The sequence below is a fragment of the Ambystoma mexicanum genome, chromosome 7q (assembly GCF_040938575.1).
Source record: "Ambystoma mexicanum isolate Mex_15411 chromosome 7q, UKY_AmexF1_1, whole genome shotgun sequence".
NCBI classification, from domain to species: domain Eukaryota; kingdom Metazoa; phylum Chordata; class Amphibia; order Caudata; family Ambystomatidae; genus Ambystoma; species Ambystoma mexicanum.
In genome coordinates this window covers 64,025,127-64,050,851 of record NC_090941.1, presented here as the reverse complement: position 1 = coordinate 64,050,851, position 25,725 = coordinate 64,025,127, and the positions used below count along the sequence as shown (strand labels likewise).

The following is a 25,725-nucleotide window of genomic DNA, read 5'->3' as shown; positions in this document are numbered from 1 at the left end:
TGTGAGACTTGAGAGTCCCTTATAGTGGGAGAGAGGCCTGCGCCTGATAAAACAGTTGAGTACAATACTAAGCACAGCTAAATTTGAGAGTCCTGCATAGTGGGAGAGAGGGCTACACCTAAAAGAACAATTGAGTGCAATGCTAGCGACAGCTAGATACAAGGGTCAATTGAATAGTTGAGTACAGTGCTAAGCACAGTTAGAGTGAGAGTGTGGGAGGGAGGGAGGCAGTCGAAAATAATCAAAGTGTTTTAGATAAGTTTGCTTAAGCGGCTAGGATTCCAGCGTAGAGTAATTGCTCTACTCCTAACTCAGGCCACTCCTACTGTACTGGTCCTAGTAGTTGCTGGTTGACGGCTGGCCAATGGCTTCCCCTGCGAACACCTGCAGACACTCTCGGGAGCCGTCTCTATTGGAGCCGCCCTTCGCCGCAGGGGCTGCTGGGCAGAGGGCTGCCCTGGAGAAGTCCCTTATGACTTTGATGAACCAATCACGGGCAGTGCGCAGACAGGGAGGCGGGAGGGGGGAGAGAGGGCGCAACACAAACACGGATAGGGAGAGGGGTGCAGGCAAGGCCTTAGGGTCCCTAAGCAGGCCCAAACAACAAGAAAGAGAGGCCCAGGAGGGCAGACACACAGAAAGCATTCAATCCTGGACTATTCAATGCCTGATGACATGGCCATAACGATTTCCCCAAGCACAGAGTAATCATGCTGGACAAAACTGGTGAAAGATCTGGCTTTTTACAGCCTTCATAGAGATTGGTCTACAACAGGTTGTTCTCCGATGCATAATTCCAAAAATGTATACATACACATTCAGAGATACTAGCATTCAGCCCCCTAATGGGCCTGGAAATTCCTGGAACCTCCGACAAGCTAGCTGCCAGCACAGACCAAGGTGTGATGGCCCTTTAAAGGTCATGACAATGACACTTCTGTCTAAATAGTACTCCATTGTCTAAATAGTAGCAAAGTGTTATCTGACGATCGAGTACGAAGCTGGAATGCGTTTATACAATCGAAAGACATGTTCATGGTAAACGGATCATTTCCTGAGGACTCTCCTCCCCATCCGACATGGAAAAGGGGTAGTTCTGTGGCTATTATTGATTTCATTTATGTTAGCCGCTCCTTGTTCTATCTCCTAAAAGGATTTCAGGTTCTGCCATCTTTGGCTAGTGATCATAATATGTTACATCTTCACTGGCCACTGAACTGTACTGATCAAAGCATTGCTCCCCCTATGACACCTATAACAATGGAAGGAACTATTGAAGTGAATCTTGGTCGAAATCGCTTACGATGGACCAGTACGAAACTATTACATTTCACAGATTCTCTTAAAACATCAAGCGAAACCTCACTAAACCACTGTAATTCTGATATTGATTATACAAAACTAATGTATCAATTTGCCGGTTCTACTAAGATAACAAGATCTTCGGTTGCAGCTCACTCTTATAACCAAGATATGCAGAAAGCGAAAGCTCTACTTCGAAAAAATAAGAAAGCGATTCAATCTCTACCAGTAGATCAGCGCTTAGCTGCTCTTAAAGCAATTAAAACTAAACATAGGAACTGGAGAAGAACTTATCGTTCTTTATTATACCAGAAAGATGGTGAAGCAATGTTAGCTAAAATGTTGACTAAAAACACTGCAGGATGTTGGACATTAATATCAGACACATATAACATCACTCAATGTCAGATGCAGACTAATGACGTTGCTTCTACCATATGGATCTCCCATTTTACTGATCTTTATGCTCTTCTCCCTTCTACTAATTGTGTACCTCCTGTAAAACTTGAGAGATCCTTCTCAATAGATTTTACAATGGACGATATTCTTAATCTTATCCACAAAGCAAGTAGATCCCGTGCTCCAGGCCCCGATGGTCTTTCTAATGCCATGCTAAAAGAATTTCCGGACCTATGGGCCCCTATCCTGTTCGAAATCTTCTCTCAAGTCGTAATTATCCAAAAGATCCCTAAATCATGGTGTACTTCATTGATTGTACCCATTTACAAAAAAGGCGATAGACAAAACCCCGCAAACTATAGGCCAATTGCCCTGTTAGATGCTCCTGGGAAAATCTTTGCCTCATTAATTCTAAGAGATCTCCAACAATGGATTAATTCATCAAATATGAGAGATAGGTTTCAAACAGGATTTGTAGCTGGTAAGGGAACGGCTATAAATATCGTCTCCTTGACTGCAATCAGGGCACTCTGTTGTCAGCAAAAGCAATCGCTATTCATTGCCTTCGTTGACTTCAAGGAAGCATTCGACTCTATAGATCGCAATTTAATGCTGCGAAAACTGCTACTATTGGGCTGCCCCTATTCTTTGGTCAAGTTAATTTCTATCTTTCACGAAAATACATCAGTTCAGATTCGTCTTACTCGCGACGGGATACTAACCCGCCCCATTTTAACATATCGAGGACTAAAACAGGGATGCATCTTGGCAGCTACATTGTTTAACTTATTCATCCTTGATATAGGTGAAAAGTTTCAGAATGTTAACTCTGATGCTCCTAAATTAGACCAAGAACAGATACCATGGATCCTTTATGCAGACGATCTTGTTCTATTATCAAAAACTCCTGCAGGTTTGCAACGTTTGATTAATGGATTATCAGAGTATACTGTAGAAAATGCTATGACTGTAAACTTAACGAAAACTCAAATTATGATGTGCCAAAATCGTAAAATGACAAAACACTTTCAATACAAGTGGTATATAAAAAAGGAGTCGATTCTCCTAACCTCAACATATAAATACTTGGCATTATGATCAGTCAGGGTAACAATGATAATGTGTTTAATAAAGAACTTGAATTGAAACTGCAAACCCTAATTTCCCAATCTAAGGCCATTTTATATAAATTTGGAAAGTTTACATGCAATCACATAATATCATTCTATTCCATGAAAGTAAAACCCATTATCTCGTATGGCTCTGAAGCTGTATCGATGCTGCCCCGTTTAGTGTGGGATCGATTAGAAGGAAAATATTGGCGCTCAATTTTTAATCTGCCTACCTGTGTCCCCATTGCAATGATTCGTTTTGAATTAGGGCTGCTATCGTTATACAGTACTATTGCATGGAAATTGATAGCCTTGTTGAGAAAATGCATCCTGTCATTACAATGTCTAGATATATCCGGTATCTTGGGTAAATATTTACTATACTCAGATCATCAATACCCAAAATGCTGGCTAAACACAGCTATAAATATCCTTTCAGATGCGGACATCTCCGTAGATATTTTAATTCATAATCCAACGCAGGCTAAAACTAAATTATATCGGCATGACTGGATACATACCTTGGAAAAATGTTCCCATTCTATAGACTGGAACACTGCCCAGTTTGGCCATAAAAAATTTAGAGTTGCGGAACCATACATTTTAAAATATCCATCTCCTAAATTCAGAGATGACTATATTCGTTTTCGTCTAAATTTGTGGCATACAAGGGATATTTTATTTAGGCGAAAACTAATTGATGCCAGTGAGAACATCTGCCGTTTTTGTATGGATCCTGCAAACGCAGAAACGCTGAAACATGTTATTGTCTACTGTCCTGCATTATATGTTATACGTTGTAAATACTATTTCCATTGCTTTACAACGCAAACTGTAACTGATATGGACGAATTATGGCTATTGATTTTTGGTACAAAGAGAATGTCAATTAGATTAGCTACAACAGGCTTTTTAAATGAATTATATCCAAGGTGATTGTGAATGCTGTCTTAAGAGAATGGTGCTAGAAGGGAAAGAAAGAAAGGAAAAAAAATGAGAGAAAAAGGGGAAAAAAAACAAAAAAACAAAAAAAATGCTGCTGCTACTAAAATCTTTTATATATTGGGTGTCAGGTGCAAAATTTAAAAATGTGTTATATATTGATGAATTGAATTGTAATATGTTTTTGATACACTTTTATCCATTTTGTAATTGTTGAAAGGTTGTTCCATACAGCCAAACAATAAATAAATAAAAAAAATAAAAAAAAATAAGTGTCATCACTGACCTCAAATGATGTCACTCAATGTGCTGGAATATGTATAACATATGAAAAGTTTATTCACCTGCTTTATTGCTCTTGTTGAATTGAATCCTAGCTTCTGGGGTTAATGGTACTATTAGTTGCATCTTTTTAAAGATTGTCTAATTATCCTTGTGTGTATATATAAATAAATAGTTATACTATAACTTTAAGTGTGTTAGTGTTTCCTTGGATACCTGTATTTACTGATTTCATTGTACGGCTCTACAGCTCACATTACCCCTCTTAAGATAAGTCTAGCTGCTAAGTCACACTACCAACTAGTGTAGTACAGGCCTATATTAAAAGGTGGGTTACCTCTAACCAAGAGATGTCTTGTAAAGTTCCACAGCAATCAGACTCTACACATTCTTACCTAAAGAGACACAAGTATATAATGGTAACTTTATTTTGCACATGCTGAATAGAAGCTCACAAGTCCCAGAATGCAAATTTCTATTGACAGCACCTTTCCCTCCATTCTTTATGAAACACCACACATTTTGCTTATTTCTTTAGTTTTTTTAATTTTTTTTATTTATTGTATATGGTTTACAAAAGAAACCTTTACAAAAAAAGTTAAAAAAAGGAAAACCTTCATTACATCTAAATTTCGTGTATACAAACAGTTTATTTTTTATTTTTTAGGTTAATACAAAAAAACATATAAAAACAAAGATCCAATTTCCAGATAGTAAGGGACACATTTTAAAAGATTCAGTGCAATTGCGATTCAGCATAATAATTTGAAATATAAAATACACAGTACATCTTCAAATAACTAAAAAACAACTTATATCAGAGAAGTAGCAGAAGTTGAAAATTTCATATAGACAGGCATAATCATGAAATGGGGGCGTACAAATCTAAAGCTTTAATAAAGCCCGCCACAGCAAGCCCATCCTTAATATTAGTAATATCAAGACACTGTGACCAGATAATATTATCAGCCCCAATTGATCCATTGTGTTAAATCTAGCTAAATATTTGTCCCTTGGACTTATCAAAGCGGTGCATTCAAGAAAGAGATGCCGTGAGGACTCAATCACCCCCAAAGTTTTACAGAAGCGACAGGTAGGATCCAAGTCAGAGAACTCCTTCCTTTTATGTAGGACTTCCCTAGTGGGAAGGAGATTCGATCTGAGTTTAAGGAGAAGTGAACGATAATATCGATTAGGGAATTAAGTCAAAATAAAAGACAAAAGGCCTCTTTTCTTATGGTCAAATTGTAGGCCACTGAGAGAGGGATAGGAATGCAGTTTTTCAATTGTATTGCTCCAGTCATGACTAAATAGACACTCCTTAACCTTATTGGGATTTGTTAACAAAGTGTGCCTATCAGTGGAGATATCTGACAGGGTCTTGTCACAGAGATCACTTGTCACAGAGATCACTGAATGCATTGAGATATAGATTACGATCCAAAGGTCCCTGGGAAAGAATCGTTTGACCCACATCAACGTAGAGGGTATCAGGTTTAGGAGAGAGCAAAGCTGAAAAAAGAACACGGACTCTCCAAAGAATCCTGGCTTGCAGTGAGACTAGCCTTAGTTCATATTTTATGGCCGCTATTGGAATAGAATTCGGCAGTTTCAAAATTTTCCTCCAATGGATACCCTCGAGAGAGTCCCAAAAAGTCGAAAGTGCAGAATAGTGAAGTTCTATTCCATAAAGTAGCTTTGGGGTGACCTTACCCTTAAAAAAAATCTACTACAGGTTTGAGAGAGAACATGCAATATTTGTTGTCTAATCTTATGGATTGTGATATGAGCGGGAGCAATTTGTGTCTAAGAAATCGTCTAAGTTCAATCGCCGATGGTTGGGCCAGAATAAGAAATCCCAGATAGACGATTTTGTGTGCTCTGATGATGTTTCCACGGCCTATTTTCCATACTTTGTTGTTCCCTTTTCTCCCCTTTGAAAAGACCATGGTTTGGGTTTTGCTCGGGTTAATCTTCAGCCCATTAAGAATTGCATATTCTTCAAATTTGCAGATGAGCCTCTGCAAGCCAACTTTGGTGTGATCAAAGAGAAGAAAATCATCGGCATATGCCAACCATGAGAACCTTAGATCCCCCAATTTAGCACTCACCATGCCTGTATTTCCCAAAAAATCACCCACATCTGCCATATAAAGGATAAAGAGACAGGGAGCTAAAGAGCAACCCTGTCTCACCCCAATACGGGTCCTTATCCTTCTGGAAAGAGTACCTGCCAAATCGATCCTAATATGGACCCCCGAGTTCCCATACATTACCATGATAAGAGTTAGAAGACCAGCCGGAATACCCCATTTGGTTAACTTTTCCCAGAGTCTTGACCTTATTACCAAATCGAAAGCATTTGACAAATCGATTGAAGCAACATAGAGAGAACCATCATATTTACCGCAGGTAGAACTTTGTAAGGCAGTATTGATGAGGCCGCTAATATTAGTTGAGTGGCCCACCCTGAAACCTGTTTGTTGTTTCGGGAGAATATGATTTTCCTTGATCCAGACGTTAAGATGGGAAAGAAGCATAGAAGAAAAAAGCTTGCAGTCCGCATCAATAAGAGAGAAGGTCTATAATTTTTGACCAAAGAACGTAAACCTCTCTTAAAAATGGGAACAATGTGAGCGGTCGGCCAGCTAATGGGTACATTCCCAGAATTAACAACGTCTTGGAAAAGTAAGGAGAGGAGGTTGGCCCAACGTTCTGGTTCAGCTTTGAATGTGTTGTTAGTTAGGCCATTAGGCCCCGGCGCCCTAGATTTCTTAGCTTTAGAAATAAGTCCAAATACTGTCTCAAAGTCAATTACAGGCTTCCAGGAATCGTTTAACACATACTTCCCCCGGAAGACAAGATTCTAATCCCTCTCCCCCTGTATAAAACAATTCAGTGTAATGCTTGACTCATTGAACCTCGGGGATAGCATTCAACTGGTCGGCCTCCGCCACATCATCTAGGCTGGACAAAGTGACCCAGAATGCCCTCAGGTCTCGTTGTATAAATACTGCAAGCATATGCTCCACATCGTTTTGTAGCATAGTAGCTTTTGTTGACTTACAGTCATTTTTATATTTTTGGCGGATGGCTTTAATTTTTATTTTTTTATCATCCCACTCAGTGTCTAGAGCTTGTACACCTCTAATAAGTTTCCGAGTGTGGGCCTTTTCATTAGCCAGCTTTTGATCGAATCTATGAGGATGAATTTTTTTGAAAACACCCTTCCTAAGCAGGCCATCTATACTGCTGTGAAGAGCATTAAGAAAACTGTCAAAGTGGACTATATTGAAAACTGCTAATTTCCAAGAGAAAGAGGTATGATTTAAGGAAGAGATCAGTTTACGGTTAAGTAAACTGATATTTATAGGAGACCAACGTACCCCTGTCCCTTGACCCACAGTTTGTTGTTGGGAAGGCCCCCCAACGGGCAGAAACTTCATGGGAAAAGGACAGAGAAATGAAAGCCGCAGAATACCATGGTCACTCCATGGGTTGAAAAATACCTCAGCTTTGGACAAAGAGGAGTCAGGGAATGATCTACAAAGACATAGTCTAAAGTAGATGTTGACAAGGATCTGCGCCATGTAGGACAAGATGAGTTAGGGGCATCATAATAGCCATTGAGACAAATTAGACCAACCAAATCCAAAGCAAAATTCCAAAGATGACCCCGTACAAATTTCAGGCCTAGGTGAAAGTCATCCTCCATAGCCAATCCCAAATCATCATATTTTGATTCAGAAGAGCTAGAACAATCAGAGTTGAGATCACCAGCCAGAATCAATTTCCCCCTATGGTGCAGAGATCTCCAAGAAAGAAGCTTATCCGTTAGCCTTTGCAGAAATGGCTCAAGTGCAGAAATGCCCTTGTGCCAATATATACGTTAATCAAAAGGAGACTAACCATTCGATCAAGAGAAGTAACCTCCAGAGCCAAGATGCCAAAGGGCATATCCGGAAGAACTTTATTCCTAAAGCCAAAGGAGGTTCTGATTCCTAAAAGAAGGCCCTCAGAAGCCCTCCCTCCCAGACTAGGTTTAGCATTTTGAGCAAAGATATCAAATCCATCTAGAATAGGAATTGAAAGCATCCAGGTTTCCTGCAAAAAAAAGAAGAGAGAAGCCCTAATCATAGTTATAGTGTCCGAATTCGTAAAGAGATGGGAATTACCTCTGGAGTTCCAGGACAGAAACGCAAAGCTATTCAAATGGAGAACCTTAATAGGAAATTCCGATTGAATCGGATGGTACTCATTTCCACAGACCTGCGGTAACCTGTGCCCAGTTTCGAGAGTTTCCATTGTATCTGGGCGTAAATTGCCTCCGTTGGGGCTGTGGAGCTCTTTCCGGATGATATACCATGGTGAGGTTTCCCCTATACTCTTCACCCCCTCCATTATTACTGGGGAACTGGGTGGGGTCTAGTAGGTTTGCTTCGAAACCAAGCTGCTTTAACCATTCCCTATGCCCCATAATCAGTTCCAGTACCACTCTTGATTTAAGAACAATATTACTCACATCTACCCGACTCTGAATAGGGAAAAAGATAGTATCCATATCATAGCTAGAGATGAGTGAGAGCGAGGGTAATTGATGAACATTTTTTAAAATATTACCACGGTTAAGACAAATTGACATGTCTTGACTCCAGAGACTAGTAAGCTGCAAAATATCAAGAAGATCTCTTGCCTCTGCTGGTTGAGGTAGAGAATCAGTAATCTTTTTAGTGAACCGAGTTAAAGAGTCAACCTCCAAATCAGTGCCCCTTGCACCCCTTAATATAGTCCTGTTTTGGGTTACGTTTGGACCCACAGGGAATCTTTCACATGATTTGAAAGAATTGCTGTACTGAGCGAAATCAGGCCCAGGACGATCACCTTCACGGCCCGTATCAGGGCCAACACTTGACATACTTGACTGAACTAAATTAAGAGCGTTAGGTGCAAATGAACCCCCTGCTGATCGAACTCCCATACCACAAACCCTCAATATAGGCTCGGTATTAGCGGGATGACCCTCAGAAACGGAAGAAAGAAGGGGATCCAAAGAGAAAGCAAGAATAGATGGAGCCCCATCCTGAGGAGGGATTGTAATTAAATTAGACACTACCCCATTAGCAATTTTAGGAACAAGTAGCGCCTGGAATAAATGTTTAACCATATAAATATTAACCAAGTTTGCCGCAATAAGAGGAAAAGTGGTCTCTGGATGGAGCGGATCCACCCCAGATATAGAGTTACAAGGAATAGTTGGAGTTTCTACGGCTGAGGAGGAATCCTGCGGCTTGATACCAGTATTGGTGATTGATTCAACTGAAGCGTTGGTAGAAATCGGCTCTGGTAAAGTGGAAACTATTGTCGGAGGGGTGGAGACCAAAATGTCCACAACCCCCACAACACTAGGCCCCACTACTGGAGGAACAGTATTAATGGTAATAGAACCGTCTACCAAAGCGTCAGGTGAGCTAGATTGAACTGGTGTAATGGGAAGTGAATTAACTATGGCCGGAATGGCCACCATATTTGAAATAGAGGTCACAGGAACCACTGATTCAACAGGGTTCCCAGTCCCCTTGGAAACGAGAGAAGGGGTTGTAAGAGCTGAAGTATTTGCCAAAAATAGATTTTTAAAAAATTGGTTAGTGAATGAAGTAATATTTTTCTAATTCTTCTGATTTTTAGTTTTCTTTATTGTCTGATTAGATTTTTTTTTCTTTCCTATGCAGAGAAAGCCTTTTTGATGTATCATTTCTTTAGTAAGGTCAATAGGATCAGATGAAATCTCTGGAGTATGAATAAATATAGGATCCACAGAAGAGGCAACGTGGACTCCCTTAAGTGGATCGGCCAATTCTAGAGTGATCCCTACAGGGGGAAGACCCTGAGGGATAAAATTGAGAGAATGGCCGATAAACCCCTAGTGGACTTTCTCCTCCATTAATTCTGTAATGACTTTAGTGTGAGGGATACAGATTTTTACCTCCATGCCAATAACCTCTCGCACACCCTCAGAAGTTGTTAAAGGAATCATAGAAGGATGATCACAAATATCCTGATCCGAGCATCGGGGGACCGTGGTACCCGGATCCATATCTAAAACTACCCCTTGTGTACTCAACGTTTTCCCAGTGAGCACTTTATTAACAAGATGGACATCAGCAATTGGCTGGTTAGAGAAGATGGAATCATAGCCATGTCTAGGCATTAAGGGATGATCTTCCTTAATAATTTTGACTAGCTATTCGAATCTATCAAGGCCCTCTAACCTGGAATAGATTTCAGAGAGAAGGAGAGAGTGTGATCTAACCTCTGACCATATGTTATCATACAGGCTCACAAAAGAACTCAGAACCATGTTCAGAGCAGAGAGATTAGGTTGAGAAAGTTTTATTCTGTCATCCGCCTCTTTAAGAGTATGATGCAGAATAGACTCGCTGCCATGATCCTTTTTTAAGTCTGGGAGTAGACCCCTTTCTCTCAAACAATTTTGTTTTTCTCTATACTCATCAATAAAATTGATGAGATCAGAGGGAGAGCCCACATAGGAATCATCACAAATTTGCTGGATGACATTATTTGTATTATTAGAGTTGAGACCGGGATGGCTCTCAGCGATGGTTTTATCAGCACATTCGCTTATGCTAATGTCGTCAATGTCCTGAGCTAGGGGATCTTCAATCTCTAGTTTCTTAGCTACATCTACTAGATGGATATGATCCAATGTGGCCACTTTTGGAAGTGAATGTAGAGATTTAACAAGGGTGCTAGTTGCAGTCCTCTTTCCGAAAAAAATTGAGACTTTTTTCCCTTGGATAGGTTTACCTTGAGTAGCCAAATTAGATTTTTTTTTAGGGGTGAGATTATAAGATTTATTAAGTGGAGTTTTAAACACAATGGATTTCACTGAAGGAGTATTGGGAATTCCAGCGAGGTTGGCAGAAAGATTGACATGGATAGAGGAAATATGGTTTGCACCCCTAACGGAGGAATAAACCTCAGGCGAAAATTTAATAGGAGGAATGACACCATTTCTATTAACCACAGGGGGGGAAGGTAGGCAATTAACAGCCTCTTTTGTCACCACTGAAGAATCTGTAGTATCAGCTGCAGAGTCATCCACCATAACAGGCAGTATAGGCGTCTTAGGATGTAATTGAGCAGGGGTTGAGATTTTGTTAGCGTGATCCATATAACCCCTAGCCCTTGGTAAACTGCCGCCTTCCTCAAGATTAGAGGCTATAGTAGATGCTAGACGCTCTTCCTGTGTGTCTATGGAAATGTCTTGTTTTCCATTAAAGATGCAACTATTATAGGCTGGTGTATGTGGAATAATACCCATAGCATTCAGTATCTCAGATCTATCTATGGCATGAATTTGGGCCTGGGCCAGAGATTTCATGAGAGAGGAGTCATGGGAAACATCTTCTGAAGCATGATGTGAATTACCCGGTACAGCAGGAATGGAGTTACCTGGTAAAGTACTGACTGGCGAATCAGAGGGGAGATCTCCTATGGCAAAAGGAGTAGAAACAAGATAAGTCTCCATAGCTGCCTGGCTTCGAAGTCCCTTACGTGTCATTCAGACAAAACGAAAACCCAAATGGAAGTAGAAGAATTTAGGAGATGAAAGTGAGTAGACTAAACTCACAGACTGAGTTTCAATATGCAGCAATTAAAATAGAGAAAACAAAATAATAACATATAAAACAGTTGTTGAGATAGTAAACAGTAATATCTAAAATTTTGCACTGAAAACAAGAAGCAGCATCAAGCAAATCTAAAACTGCCCCAGAAGCACTAATAAATAGAAAATGCAGATAGAAATGGATCTATGGCCGGCAAATAGGAAATTGTAAGTACAAATACGATATAGAAAATTTCTTGTGTTAAGAATGTCCTTTAAACCATCAAGGTCAAGTAGAATGATTTAAAAGTAGCTTAATTCATCAGTGAAACCAGATGGTGCACTCAGTCTCAGGGTAGGGAACACCCGACAGTTTATGGAGCTGCCAGAGTCCGACTCTCCACCCCTAACCCTGAGAACTGGAGATGGTAGTGCAAATAAGGTATCAGCTTTGGACCCTAGAACAGTTTACTCACAGGTCACAGCGAAACAGCGAAACAGCGGCTCCAGCCCTTACTGCCTCCAGGGCTTAAAGCCGCGAGGGTGGTTATACCGGCAATTTATGCTGGTATACAGTCACCTGACCACTCACGTGTGCACGATGGGCCCCGCCTCCTCCAGGAAGCATGGAAAGCAGCAAGAGCTCGGCTCGCAGTGCTGCTAGGCTCTGAGTCAATTGCAGGCAGATTCAAACGCTCGGTAGACAAAGCGCACGTTCCAGTAAAACCAATACACGCTGCTCGGGCGGATATACCGGCAATTTATGCTGGAATACAGTCACGTGACCACTCACGTGTGCACAATGGGCGCCGCCTCCTCCAGGAAGCAGGGAAAGAAGCAAGAGCTCGGCTCGCAGTGCTGCTAGGCTCTGAGTCAATTGCAGGCAGATTCAAACGCTCGGTAGACAAAGCGCACCTTCCAGTAAAACCAATACACGCCGCTTGGGCGGATATACCAGCAATTTATGCTGGAATACAGTCACGTGACCACTCACGTGTGCACGATGGGCCCCGCCTCCTCTAGGAAGCAGGGAAAGCAGCAAGAGCTCATCTGGCAGTGCTGCTAGGCTCTGAGTCAATTGCAGGCAGATTCAAACGCTCGGTAGACAAAGCACACCTTCCAGTAAAACAAATACACGCCGCTCGGGCGGATATACCGGCAATTTATGCTGGAATACAGTCACGTGACCACTCACATGTGCACGATGGGCCCCGCCTCCTCCAGGAAGCAGGGAAAGCATCAAGAGCTCGGCTCGCAATGCTGCTAGGCTCTGAGTCAATTGCAGGCAGATTCAAACGCTCGGTAGACAAAGCGCACCTTCCAGTAAAACAAATACTGACCTGCTCTTTTTGCTGTGCAGTAAAGCCTTCAGCTTCAATACACTGGCTTTTGCTAATTTGTCACTAGGAAACTGACATGTCCTTCAGGCTGTCTGTACCGGGAAGACATACATTACTTACCATAATCCTATTTCTGGTGCATGTATCTGCTTGGATTCACATGCTGTGCATATAGTCTGACATATAGTGGAAATCTCAGAGTATTGCATCTTTTTTCCGAAGATCGAAAAGGGACATCGACCTGGTTGTGTCTAACACTATCCCTACCGTGATGTTTTAATATATTGTTTTTTTTAATGCACCTATACACAATGAGCTTCTTGGGGGCAGAGGGAGAAACATGTTTGACAAACAGAAATGTTCCTACTAGGCCTTGTGACATTCAGATCATGCAAGTACAGTAATAGAAGTGCAGGCGTTAAGCGAGTGCCCGGGAAGGGCAGGTGGACAGAGCCCAGGAGGAATAGAGTGCAGAGCAGAAAGATCTAAGTGTGAGGTTCGTGCTGGAAGGACTAAAGGGGTGCAGGTCCAGAATAGTTCACGGGGAGGGACCCCAGAAGGGCAAGTGCATGTAAGGGGTGGGGTTGGGGTAGGAGGGGGCGGAGGGGGGTATGATGATAATGCTCACCAAACCTGGGGTACTATGCCAATTAATCTGCTGGAACCAGCCACGGTATCACCACAGAAACTAGACAATCAGTAAACCAAGAGAAAGAACATACCAACCCAGTATGACAACCTAATACATAGACTAAACTACAAGGATTATGAGACATACAACCCACTAACCAAAAACTCAAATTTCTGCATACTTATTTCACACAAAACCCACACAAACAGCTCTCACAGCAAACCGCACCAACTTCACCACACCAACAAACCACCAACACATAGATCTCAACAACAGCATGCGAGCACCCATTTCGATCCCATTTGAACACACAAGCACAGTACTCTGTGAAAACCGAACTGAAGCTGTCAACAGTACACCACCTCTCGCTTTCCTATGCCCTCTTCACCCCCTGACCCACCCTCCCCTCCCCAACTTTGTTTACAGATCCGCCTGAGCATCTGTAGACCAACTCCATTGGTGATGGCGCGCTATATAAATACATTTAACATTAACATTAACATAAGCATCTCTTACCTCCTCACTAGGCCTCACCAGGCTTTTGCTGAGGACATCAGGGTGGTGCAGGACCTGGTCACGTGACCAGAAGCCTACTCAATGGTGTCTGCCTGGAGCTGATCTACAGTCCTTAAGTAGAGGCCCGGAAGGAGTGAAACTAGCAGTGTGTGGAGCAACTGATTGGCAGGGCCTGATCACGTAACCAGTAGCCTTCTCAATGCTGTTTGCCTGGAGCTGGCCTTCAGTCCTTAAGTAGATGCTTGGAAGGCAGGAAAACTGGAGGTGGGCAGAGCAACTGACCGGCAGGGCCAAGCCGGTTTGAGATGCAGGCAGTATAGGTCAGATGGGTGTAGGAGAAGAAAAGTAATCCCTGGCATGTTCCCTCTAGGTGTATAGGTGTTGAGCATGCTGCAACCAGTTTGGTGCAGCAGCACAGGGATCTCAGCTAGTCTGGTCCTCTCGATGCTGTGAGGCCCAAAAGGGGGTCTTGAGGACCAGATTGTTTCCGGTCATGGTCTGCTCTCCTATCTTTAAGAGATGCTATTGCAAAGTGGCAGGTCATGGGCCACAGTCCACAGCAAAAGTCACCCCCAATGTTCCCTATGAGTGGGTAGGCAGTGGATCTCTCTTCTACCTTGGATGGCTCCTTCTTCACCTCAGGCTGAAGGCTTGGATGGGCGACCCCTTCTCATAAAGGTAGAAGTCCACAGGTGATTGGACTTAAGCTAGCCTATCTTAGTGGTCCAATCACTGCTCTTGAAGTAAGTGGATCTTTCCTTTCTGGCATGACATCCAAAGTGCTTTGTGCTACAGGAAGTGGAGGGGACAGGAATGAGAGAGGTAGGAATGAGAGAGAGAAAAAACAGAACAAAAAGTTGTTTGACATATACTCCCCATGGTCTTTACTTAACATATTCACCAGCCAGGCCTTGCTTTGTGTTACAGTATGTGGAGGAGACAGGAATGAGCGAGAGAGGCAGAGAGAAACAAAATGGCAGAAGTCTCCTTCCATTGAACACAGCCCTCCTGTCTATTGTAACCACGCCCTTTACCTTCTTACTGAAAACAAAGGCCTTTAGAGATTCAGCACCCTGGTGTGGGCTACTCCTTTTGAATGGGTGTGCTGCTTTGATGCATGGGTTCAGAACAGCTGCTTGCTGGGCAGCTGTCTCTGAAGGAAGGTGCTACCTGCACATCACAAAGGGAGCAACGAAGAGGCATGGCCATTTAGGTTCCCACCTGGCCAGAATATACATCACCTTTCACAGCAGAGCTGACTCACAAGAGCTAACACATGTGTGATATCAATTTGGTTGTGGCGGCCAGATGATAAGTAGTGCCATGCACAATGACTATACTCAGGCATGGTGTTTATTTAGCATTTATCCTGCCACCAATATGGGCTGCTTATGAACATCATAGTTTTGGTACAGGGGGGCATATCTTAAATGCAGCCCCAGCACTGCAGAGACTTGGCTTTCACTGTAGCTGTCAAACAGGCAATTGTGACCTTTTAATCTTCTTTGTGCTGCTGGTAGATCAGATGCTGCAAGTCTGGTTACTGATGCAGCATTACTGAGATGTACCTTATGCTTTTGCCATGGAGGTTATGAAAGGCGAATCTGATCAGCAGATTACCTTTTCAGAGATGGAATTACCTGAATCATTTTATTATTTTATTAAATATTGACAGATGGAAATATATCACAAGAAGACAACAGATAAATCAGTCAGTGAGGAAAGTGAGAGTGCTTATCACTAGGATTTTAAGCCAAAAGGTAACTTTTACTCTCATAGGTCTGTGTGTAAGCACATTCAACTACTGAGCTATCGCACTGGCAAGAACAGTGGAACTGGTTTGTCATTTGTATAATTTATCATCTAACTCAGCACAACATTTAATGACTTCAATGTGCTTCAGCAGCTGGTTACAGGGTAGGCTGTTCCCCGCTTTGCTCTAATTTGGGATAGGGCCAGGAGGATAGCTTAGTTTAGTGTTTAGGGGCTGTTCTCCAGTATGAAGCGTGATATAAAAGCTACATGTATTTTTATTTTTTATGAGTGTCGGGGGCAATGTCCACTTGCCTCTCCTTGTACCTCCTTGTAGTTTGCAGTGCCATGGAGAGGAGCCTGAAGCCTCTAGCTTCTGCCAGTCATTAATCCAAAGCCTGTGCAACTGACAGTGCAGCAGCACCCTCCCTTCAAACTATTACTAATGAAATGGCTTAAAACGAAGAAGAAGCAGCACGTATTTGTACCATGTGCTTCACTAACAATGCCACACGTCTTGTTACACGAGTCAAATAAACGTGTGTGATGGAATGGCCTCTTTATTATAAATGAAGCAAAAGTAAGCTGTTAAATTATTGAGGTTTTTCGATATCTGCACACTGCATTAACTGATTTGCCCAAGGGCACACACTTTAGTTAGTGGGGAAGGTGGGATTTTAGGCCAATCGACAATTCAGACCACTGACTGTTCACGTATCTTGACAACTCTGGCTGGTAAAATATACCCCCTGGCAAATATGTAAATACATAAATAAAATCGTTAAGCAAAAAGAATGACTGCATATTTCCTACTCCGAATGAAGACAATAGTAGCAGAATGCAGTGACATTCCACATGATTGGACTGTTAGGGAGCTCGGGATGCTCCAAGAAGACACGGACGCCAGCGGGTGTAACAGGCAACCGTCTTTATTCCATATCAACTGGAAAGTGTCCCCCTGACACCCCCTTCTCCTCCTCACGTCACTTCCTCCCGTGACGTCCCCCTTACATGTGGCTTGCCTTAAAGGGGCAGCCACTCATAACAACACCCCCGGACAAATGTCCTTGCAACCGACGCAACTTGGCCGACTGGCACCAATGTCAACACTCCTCCACTAACCTGGGAGGCCTCCTAACGTTCCTTTGTGGCCTTCCTCGCGGCTCTGGGTGGGGACGGCTGTCAGCGTCATGCTCAGGGTTGACCTGACTTTGAACCTGTGGTTCGAGGGGGATCCACGTTTCATCACAAATGTCCATGACTTCCGGGTCGGGGACCTCAGGGAGCAACTCCTCCTCAACCGGTCTGGTAACGTGCTTGAACCTTGAACTGTTGCGAGTCACTTCCTGATGTCCATTTGTCGCTGTTATCATGGTGCCTTTTATCGCAACCACTCTAAGCGGCACAGGTGAGAATTGTGAGTCTGTTTTTCTTGTTGCGGCTCTCTGCACCCACACTTCATCTCCTATTTGTAGTTCTTTGGGTTGTGCTCTCCTCCTCCTGTCAGTCTGTTCCCGCATCTTCTCTTTGGTCGCTCTGTCTCGTTCGATGACTTCTTGGTGTGCCTCAGGCCGATTCGTCGGGTTGTTGACGAGCCTGGTCCTGACCCGGTATTTCATCATGAGCTCTGCTGGGGTTCTGTTTGTGGCTTCATGAGGGGTGTTCCTGTAGTCCCTCAACATTCTGCACAGTGCTTGATGGGGGTCAATCCCTTCTAGGCGCGCCCTTTGTATGGTCTTTTTAATGGACGCCATAAATCTTTCCGCCATGCCATTGGCTTGTGGCCATCTCGGTGTCACTCTTTGGTGATGGAAGCCCATGTGTTTCGCGAATACCCCAAACTCATGACCACTGAAAGGGGCACCATTATCGGATTTTAGCGTGTCTGGTATCCCCCACTCGCTGAAGACTTCATCAAATGTTGCAGCGACGTGGGCGAACGCTGTTGATTTGACTCGTTTTACTATGGGGAACCTGGAGTGTTCGTCAATAAACAGTAGCATATAATCTCCTTCCTCCCTTGGTCCATAGAAATCGACCGCTACTCTCTCCCAAGGATGATCAGGGATTGTGGTTATTCTGAGCGGTACTGGCGGGTCGGGTCTTGCTGTGCACTGGCATGCCGCGCAGTTCTTGACCCACCGGTCGACCATATCGTACATGAAGGGGAACCAGACATTGCATCTTAAAAGACGTTTGGTGTTCTCCGCACCACGGTGCCCTTCGTGGGCAGTTTTGATGACTTCCACGCGTAGCGTGGAAGTTATGACAATTTTGCAACCCCGTATCAGAATGACTTTGTCTTGGACTGCCAACTCGGCGTGCACCCTCGCCAGACTCTCTATCTCATCGCGGCACGCTCCCGGGTGTTTTTGTACCGCTCTGCGGAAGTCCTTCCACTTTCCGTTTTCCGTCAGACTGATGGCTAGGGCCATGGATGGGTCTGCAGCCGACGCCACTGCAATTGTTTCAATGGGTATGGCAGGCGGTAACACGTTGGTCGTGACGTAGCTGATGTATTCTACGTCTCCCTGTCGAGGTGTGGGGCTACCGCACGGGTGTCTGGAGAGGTAGTCTGCTTAGTTGTTCTCTCCTCCAGGTCGGTGAACAATGTCAAAGTCATATTCTTGCAGACGGATTCCCCACCTCTCAATCCTGGGTGGCATTTTTTTGCGCGGGTTGCCGAAAAGGGAAAGCAGGGCCTGATGATCTGTGATCAATGTGAACTTTTTCCCGATGACGAAATTATGAAAATGCTCGCACGCCCAGACGGCTGCCAGGCTCTCTTTTTCTGCCTGAGAGTACGCCGACTCCGGCGGGGCCAGGGCTCTACTGGCATAAGCAACTATGTGCCTTGGATGCGTGTCTTGTCCACTGGTCTGCGCCAGAATGGCGCCTAGTCCCACTTGGCTGGCATCTACCACTATTTCGCTGTGCCAGTCAGGGTCAAAGTATGCCAATTTTCTCGCCTCAGTCAACGATTGTTTGATGTTGTCAAACGCAGCTTGGCACTCCTCAGACCATGCAAATGCGACCTCTTTCTGAAGCAGGCGCCGGAGAGGTTCAGTGATGGATGCGAAATGTGGGATGTACCGAGCACAGTACCCTGCCATTCCCAAAAATGACCTGATGTCGGCAACCTGAGTGGGTCTTTCCAGCTGAAAGATGGTGGCTACTTTGTCTGGGTCGGGAGTCATCCCGTCAGCCAAGAAAATGTGGCCAAAGAATTTGAGCTTGGCCTTGCTGAATCGACACTTGTCGATGTTAAGTGTTAGTCCCGCCTCTTGCACTGCCCGGCCACTTCTCGAAGGGCAACATCATGTTCCTTACGTGACTTTCCGAAAACCAAGATGTTGTCGCTGTAGTTGAGTGTCCCGCTTACAGGGCGTATGATCTGTCGGATCGTTTCATGGAATATTTCCGCCGCCGACGAAATTCCAAAATTTAGCTGTTTGTAACGGAACAGTCCTTCATGTGAAGCAAAGGTGGTTATGGGTCGTGAGTCCGGGTGGAGTACCATCTGATGATACCCCTGATTCAGATCCAATTTCGAGAAGAGGACGGATTTGTTCAATTGGACTATCATGTCCTCAATTTTTGGACCAGGATGCCGTTCTTGCTGTATAGCCGTGTTGACCACCCTCATGTCCACACATAGTCGTAGGCAACCACCTTCTTTCGGGACAATCACAAGGGGAGAGACCCACGGTGTCGGACCGTTGGCCGGTTCAATTATGTCATTTTTCAATAGTTGGTTTGGCTCTTTCGACACCGTCTCCTGCAAATGGAACCCTACCCTGCGTGGGTGTTGCGGGACCAGTGAAATTTTTGGGTCTATGTGTAATTTAATCGGCGGGCCATTCCATCTGCCCAACCCCTGGCATAGTCGCGGGAATTCTTTGATGATGTCTTCTTTCGTGATGGCAGGGGTGTCATAGGTGACTATGTTGCCTATGTGCTCCATCTTGCTATGTGGGGGCTCCGCAGATTCAATGATATCTCCAGCCTGGACAGGTATGTTAATTAGGCCCAGGTGTGATGCCGTCCTGTAGCTTAGTAAACACCGACCTTTGGTGGGGATTTTTATGACATGGATGACCATGTCAGTTACTTGGCCAGCAAATGTGAGTCTCCTTTTGAACGACCCAATGCACTGTAGTGGGGCATCCGCACCCCATTGATAAATCTTCGAACTTGACGGGCTCAGCTTCGGTTTATCATGCAGTCGTTGAAATTCTGTTTCCCCTATAATGTTCACTGTCGCCCCTGAGTCAATTAGAAAACAGAACTGCTGGTCGCATATGTTTATCAAAATCTTGGGTGCTTCCTGGGCTTCCCTTTCATCCATGATAAGGTTTACAAACTCATCCTGGTCATGTGGGTCATACGCGAGACCATAGTCGAGCTCCCCATGCGTTTCTAGCGAAGGGTCATGGCGTGTCGACGGTGGTCCATCATATTCGTCCCTCAGTTGAACGGTTTGTCCTTGTGTGACATACTCTTGGCAGTCTTCCTCCGGGTATACCTCCTCAACCACTCTTACATATCTCCTGGTCCTTGCTGGTATGGTCTAGGCTGGTAAGACTGGTTGGGGAATGACCTTTGGGTTGGTCTAGTTTGCGTGCCTATGTACACTCTCGGAGTGGGGAATGGTTTTCCTTCCCTGCACACAGACTGAAAATGTCCTTCCCTGCCACAGTTGCCACATTTTTGGCACAGCGCAGGGCAGGAACCTGCATGTGGGAATGCCATTCCACATCTGTAGCATTGTCTTTGCATTCGCGGGGCTGTCGTGGCATTTCTGTCGTAGCTTTTCTGGTTGCCAGGTTGCATTGCAGCTATTACGTCACTCTTGTCAAGTTTTGTGGTGGCGTTGGTGGCCATGTGAGTGGCCTGCTTTTCCACTCTCTCGAGTATGTGCGCCATCTCACTCACTTGTTCTATTGTGACAGGTCTCTTTAGAAGTTGTTTCTGTGGCACACAGCCCTCAATGACCCTGAGTCGGATCGCTTCGTCGAGTGAGAACTCATGGAATAGACAATGTGCTCCTTTGACTCGAAGTCTCGTGATGATCTCATCGACTGTTTCTTCCATGCGTTGCGTGCATTGGTTAAAGACATATCTCTCATAGTCTCTATTGGGGCGATGACAAGGCGTTTGTTCAGGGCTACTATGAGACTGCCGAAATCAGTGATTTCTGTTGGTGGTATGGTTTTGATGAGCATCTTTATCTCAGTGCCGGCCGTGTTGATGAACATACTTCGTAGCCGCGAAAAGGTTTCTTCTCCAGCTGCCTCTATGAAGTTATTGAAGTCCTCCAACCATTCCACCCACCTTGCACCTTTATCTGCTTGAGGCGTCATGGCGAAGGGTGGAGGCATGCGCCAAGCCATGACGGTGGACCTCGATACAGCAGGCGGAGGCTGCGAGCTGGATGATGCCTGATCCGGAGTGGTGCTCATATTGGATGCGGTCGGCGTTGCTTGCAGGTTGTAAAACCGTCAGGTGACTTCCTTGTGGGCCAAACCCGCTAGCCTTGGGCACCACAAGTCGAAATGTGGGTTCTTGTGGGGCGATAGTGGCACTGTTGTGGTGGATGCAAGTACTGCAACGAAGAAGAAGGCTGCCGGAGGAATGAGGAGTAGTATTATGGAGGGAAGAAACATTTTTTTTTTTTCACTACTTTAACGTGCTTGCTGGCGGGCACCCCCTCGTGTAGTTGGGCATCTCTGGAGTCTTGTATGCGCCTCTGGCGTTGGCCGTTTTCCTGGCCTGCGCCGTGTGTTTGTTTATTTTTTTTTTTTGACCACGGCGGGATCGCACGTGTGGAGCGGGTGCCTGCAGGGCCCCACGTGGCGCGATCGCCCACACGTGGGGGGGAAGGAGGATTCGGGAGGAGCGCTCGTGCGAGCGTTGCGCTGCAGGACTAGAGCGGGGATCCGCGGGCTAGTGGGATCACTAGCAGTGGAGGAGGACGCACGGAGGGATCTCCGTAGCAGGAATAAGGAGGACCGCTGGCTGGAGAGTCCTCGTCGCCAAATGTTAGGGTGCTCGGGATGCTCCAAGAAGACACGGACGCCAGCGGGTGTAACAGGCAACCGTCTTTATTCCATATCAACTGGAAAGTGTCCCCCTGACACCCCCATTCTCCTCCTCACATCACTTCCTCCCGTGACGTCCCCCTTACATGTGGCTTGCCTTAAAGGGGCAGCCACTCATAACATGGACTGTTCTAAAAAAGGGGCATGGTTTATGTTATCACCACTGACAAGGCGCTACCCTTTCATATGTGCAGAGACCTGTTACGGCTTTTAAGAGCCTGCCAGGAGCTTGGGGCGTGTTTATTTGGTGTGTCACATACTAATCGTGGTTCTTGAGATGGGAATGGGGATTGAGGAGTATGGTCAACGCTGGAGGCCTTCATGTGCAGGGCCCTGGGCAAGCCACACAAGTGGCCCATGCCTTGCAACTAGCCATGCATTGCACTTAATGGAAAGTCCACTTTATACTGCTTTGCTGCACCAAAATCTCTGCCTCATCTGTCTTGATAATAGCTCCAGCAGTTTTGTGATTTGCTGGCCTTGGAACATGAAAACGGAGCAAGGTAAAAACATCTGGATATGAAGCCTGCATCTCCTGTGTTGCACGGGTATCCATGCTCCCTGGTGTAGCACGTGCTCCTTATTGCTGTGCCCACTGTCACTGCCGTGGCTTCCGCCAGGCTGGGTCATTTTTTAAACATGATATATGTACATACACCCCATCAAGCTCTGACATGTGACAAATGGGAGCCAATAGAGGGGAACTTGAGGGAAGTGTGTGCTGGTTATCGCAGGAGGATTCCAAATGTGTTACAGGGCAGAGCCCACAAACTATCCACTCATGTCTGATGCAAGGGTCGAAAATCGGAATTCGCCATGGGTGGTTTTGTGTGTTTCATTGAAGAGTCCTCGGGCTGTGTGCTAGACTTCTGAGCCTCCTGCTTTTGGCAGCTATGCACTGAAACTCAACGTTCTGCAGCACCTTTCCTGAGCTCCAAAACATCACGCAGCATTTGAGAAATCTGCTTTGGATTTCCCGCATTTGTAATTGTTGGAGATATTGTATTGGGAGGATTGAAGGACAGCAGATATTTAATTCCCTGAGAGCTATATATCTCCTGCTTGTAGCCTTGCAAAACATTGTATGTTTATTATCATAGCTACTAGCTGCTACTGCACTCTTCCAGGCCAACTGATGGCATACTAAATGCACTAATTAAAAAACACTGCACACTTACAAACTGTTGTACAATCTTTGTTCATGTCTTGCTGCAATTAAGTTGCAGTTCCATTGAAAACACTAATATAAAAATTGCTAATCATTGAAGTTAGTTTGCTAACCAAACCTGGGCTATTTAGCAACGTCAGCTAATCAATTTTGCTAAATTAATTTATTCCTTGTGTCATGAAACCTCATGATGGTAAATAGCAGACGTGAGTTGGTGAAGGCGCTGTAAGGCTGTGGGAATATTTAACCGCAGCAGAGTTCCACCAACATGTCAGAACCCAGAGGAAATCCAGCGAAACCTCAAGCATCTTGCTAGCACTCATGGCTAACTCGGAGGATTGGAAGATTAGTTCCTCTGAGAGCTGGGCTATTCATGTGTGGCGAGCCAACCCTGCAAGTGTTTTCTTTATCAATCAAGACCTGGCACCGTTCTGTAAGAAAGGCTCTGGGGTCTCCCTGTCAGCCTGCCAAGACAAATAAGGGCATGGGAGCTGGTGCTGACCTGCTCCCAAATCAAAAACAGGGTTTCTGTATAGAAAAACAAGAACTGGATTAAGTAGGTTAAGATCTGCGAGCGCTTAATATCAATAGCAGCAGTACATTTTCATACATGCCATAGGATACCTCGGTTGATGGGTTATAAATGAAAATCCTGGCTATCATTATAATACACCACGATTGTGAATATAAGGGTCCACATTATGCATAAAGGCCTCTATACAGAACACTGAATACGATATCCCAGGGGTTAAAGTTGAATTAATAATAAGAGGTGAACTCTTAACAGGATGTCCATTCTGCTGAATGCCCCTGAATTGCTGAAACTGAAACATGTTGGGTGCGTTTGATGGGGTGTTGGGGGCTGACAGTGGTGGTTGTAATTGCTGTATGTCATTAGTTGAGCGACAGTCTTCCATTTCCATGATTTATAAAACATCTTGTGTTGGATATGGACTTTCACAGTAGCCATTACAACAAAATAATCTATGAGAGGTGGTCATTGACATATAGCAGGGAGGTGGTTAAGAAGGAGCAAGTCACTTGGACATCTGAGGAAGAAGCTGTGGGCATAAAAAGGGCATAGGTATGGTAGGCACAATATAACACATGTCTTGGTTGGCCACGGTTTGTGCGGGGCGCAGCAGGTGATGTGCATGTTTACAGACAGGGAGTATCAACTGCAGGGTGTAGAATTAGACATTTCAATTATGGAGTGATAGTTCCTTTTGTTTAGTAAATGAAGACCGAGCTTGTAGAGATCATTGGAGACCATTTTGTCTTTTATAAACCAATACAATTACCAGTTTAAGGTGTTATCTGAACGTGTTGGAGGCCTAGCTTTGGTGGAAAACAGGTTCGTTTTGCTAAAAAGCGTATGATCTGTTACAGCCAGTCAAGTCTAGTCGTCTGTCTTGTCTTCCCTCCGGAACGCGATTGACCGGCTTCTCTTCACTTCTCAAGTTAAAATCTTCATTCCTTTTTATTCCCTATGTGATCATATCCTTTAAACATCATGTCTAGGGGGACTTTGTGCGGGGAAGGGTGTACCTCATTTCCAGGCTGATTGCAACAATGCCTCCAGTTGGGGAAACGTATAACAATGCTGAAACTACAAAGAAAGCATGCATCATGCTTGCATGGTTGTGTCGTTGCTGAACAACCACATGTTGTACTGTACATTATCGATCAGTTGTGTGGAATTGAGTTTAAAAACACCCATGGACCTCCCTCCGGCTGTGTCATGACTTGAAGATTGTGCAGTCCCAGTGGGAGCAGATACTAACAGTGTGCGAACCTGTTAGCCTCTTCTATGGCCTCTGAGAGTAGGAGGGCAGGTAACGCGTATTTGAACCGAGGAGCTGATGATGGCCAAGAATCCCTTGTTAAACTGCACCAGTAGCAAGCATGAGGTGGATACAACACTTACAAATACAGGCAGGAGCAGAAGACTCCATCTGACAACCAATCACAGGCATTCCACGTGGTGGTCTCCAGTTTGATTTCACACAGGCTTTGACTATCCTAAGAGGCAATAGGGTTATGCCCAATTTACCTGTTAAATGGTCCTGTATGGATCCGTCTTGTGGACCTGTTTGATCCCTTTTTTTGCACTGTGCATCTGGTCGTTTCACCGATGTTCCTCGCCCAATTTCAATTTTCTTAAAGTACGCCATTTGCTCCATATTTTCTCCGGGTACTACTCTAACAATGTATTGCAAAACTATGATTTGCAAACGAGGGCCACTTTTACTCTGATGACTTGGCCTTTTTTTGTCCCAGTTCGACCTTCGACCAGATTAAAGCAGGCTCTCAAGATCAGGGTCTTTTCCTCAACAATTAACTTCTCTTTTCACTATTCCAGTTGATGTTTGTCTTTTCTTTTAACTCAAGCCGAGTTGTATCACCTTCTCAGACACAATTTACAGCTCTTTAGGGTGATGTTTATGCAGAGCATTTGCATAAGGAAATGTGTGCAAGTTGTGAACAGGGTGCCAGTGGTGGGTGGAGGGACGGTGTGCGATGGAAGCTGGCCGGCTCCTCTACTTGAACCAA

General features: G+C 44.5%; 1 protein-coding gene across 1 annotated transcript in view; it reads left to right on the top strand.

Annotated features, from left to right (window-relative positions):
- MXRA5 (matrix remodeling associated 5) overlaps positions 1-25,725 on the top strand; it is a 311,432-nt gene that overhangs the window by 21,704 nt on the left and 264,003 nt on the right. The window lies entirely within an intron of this gene.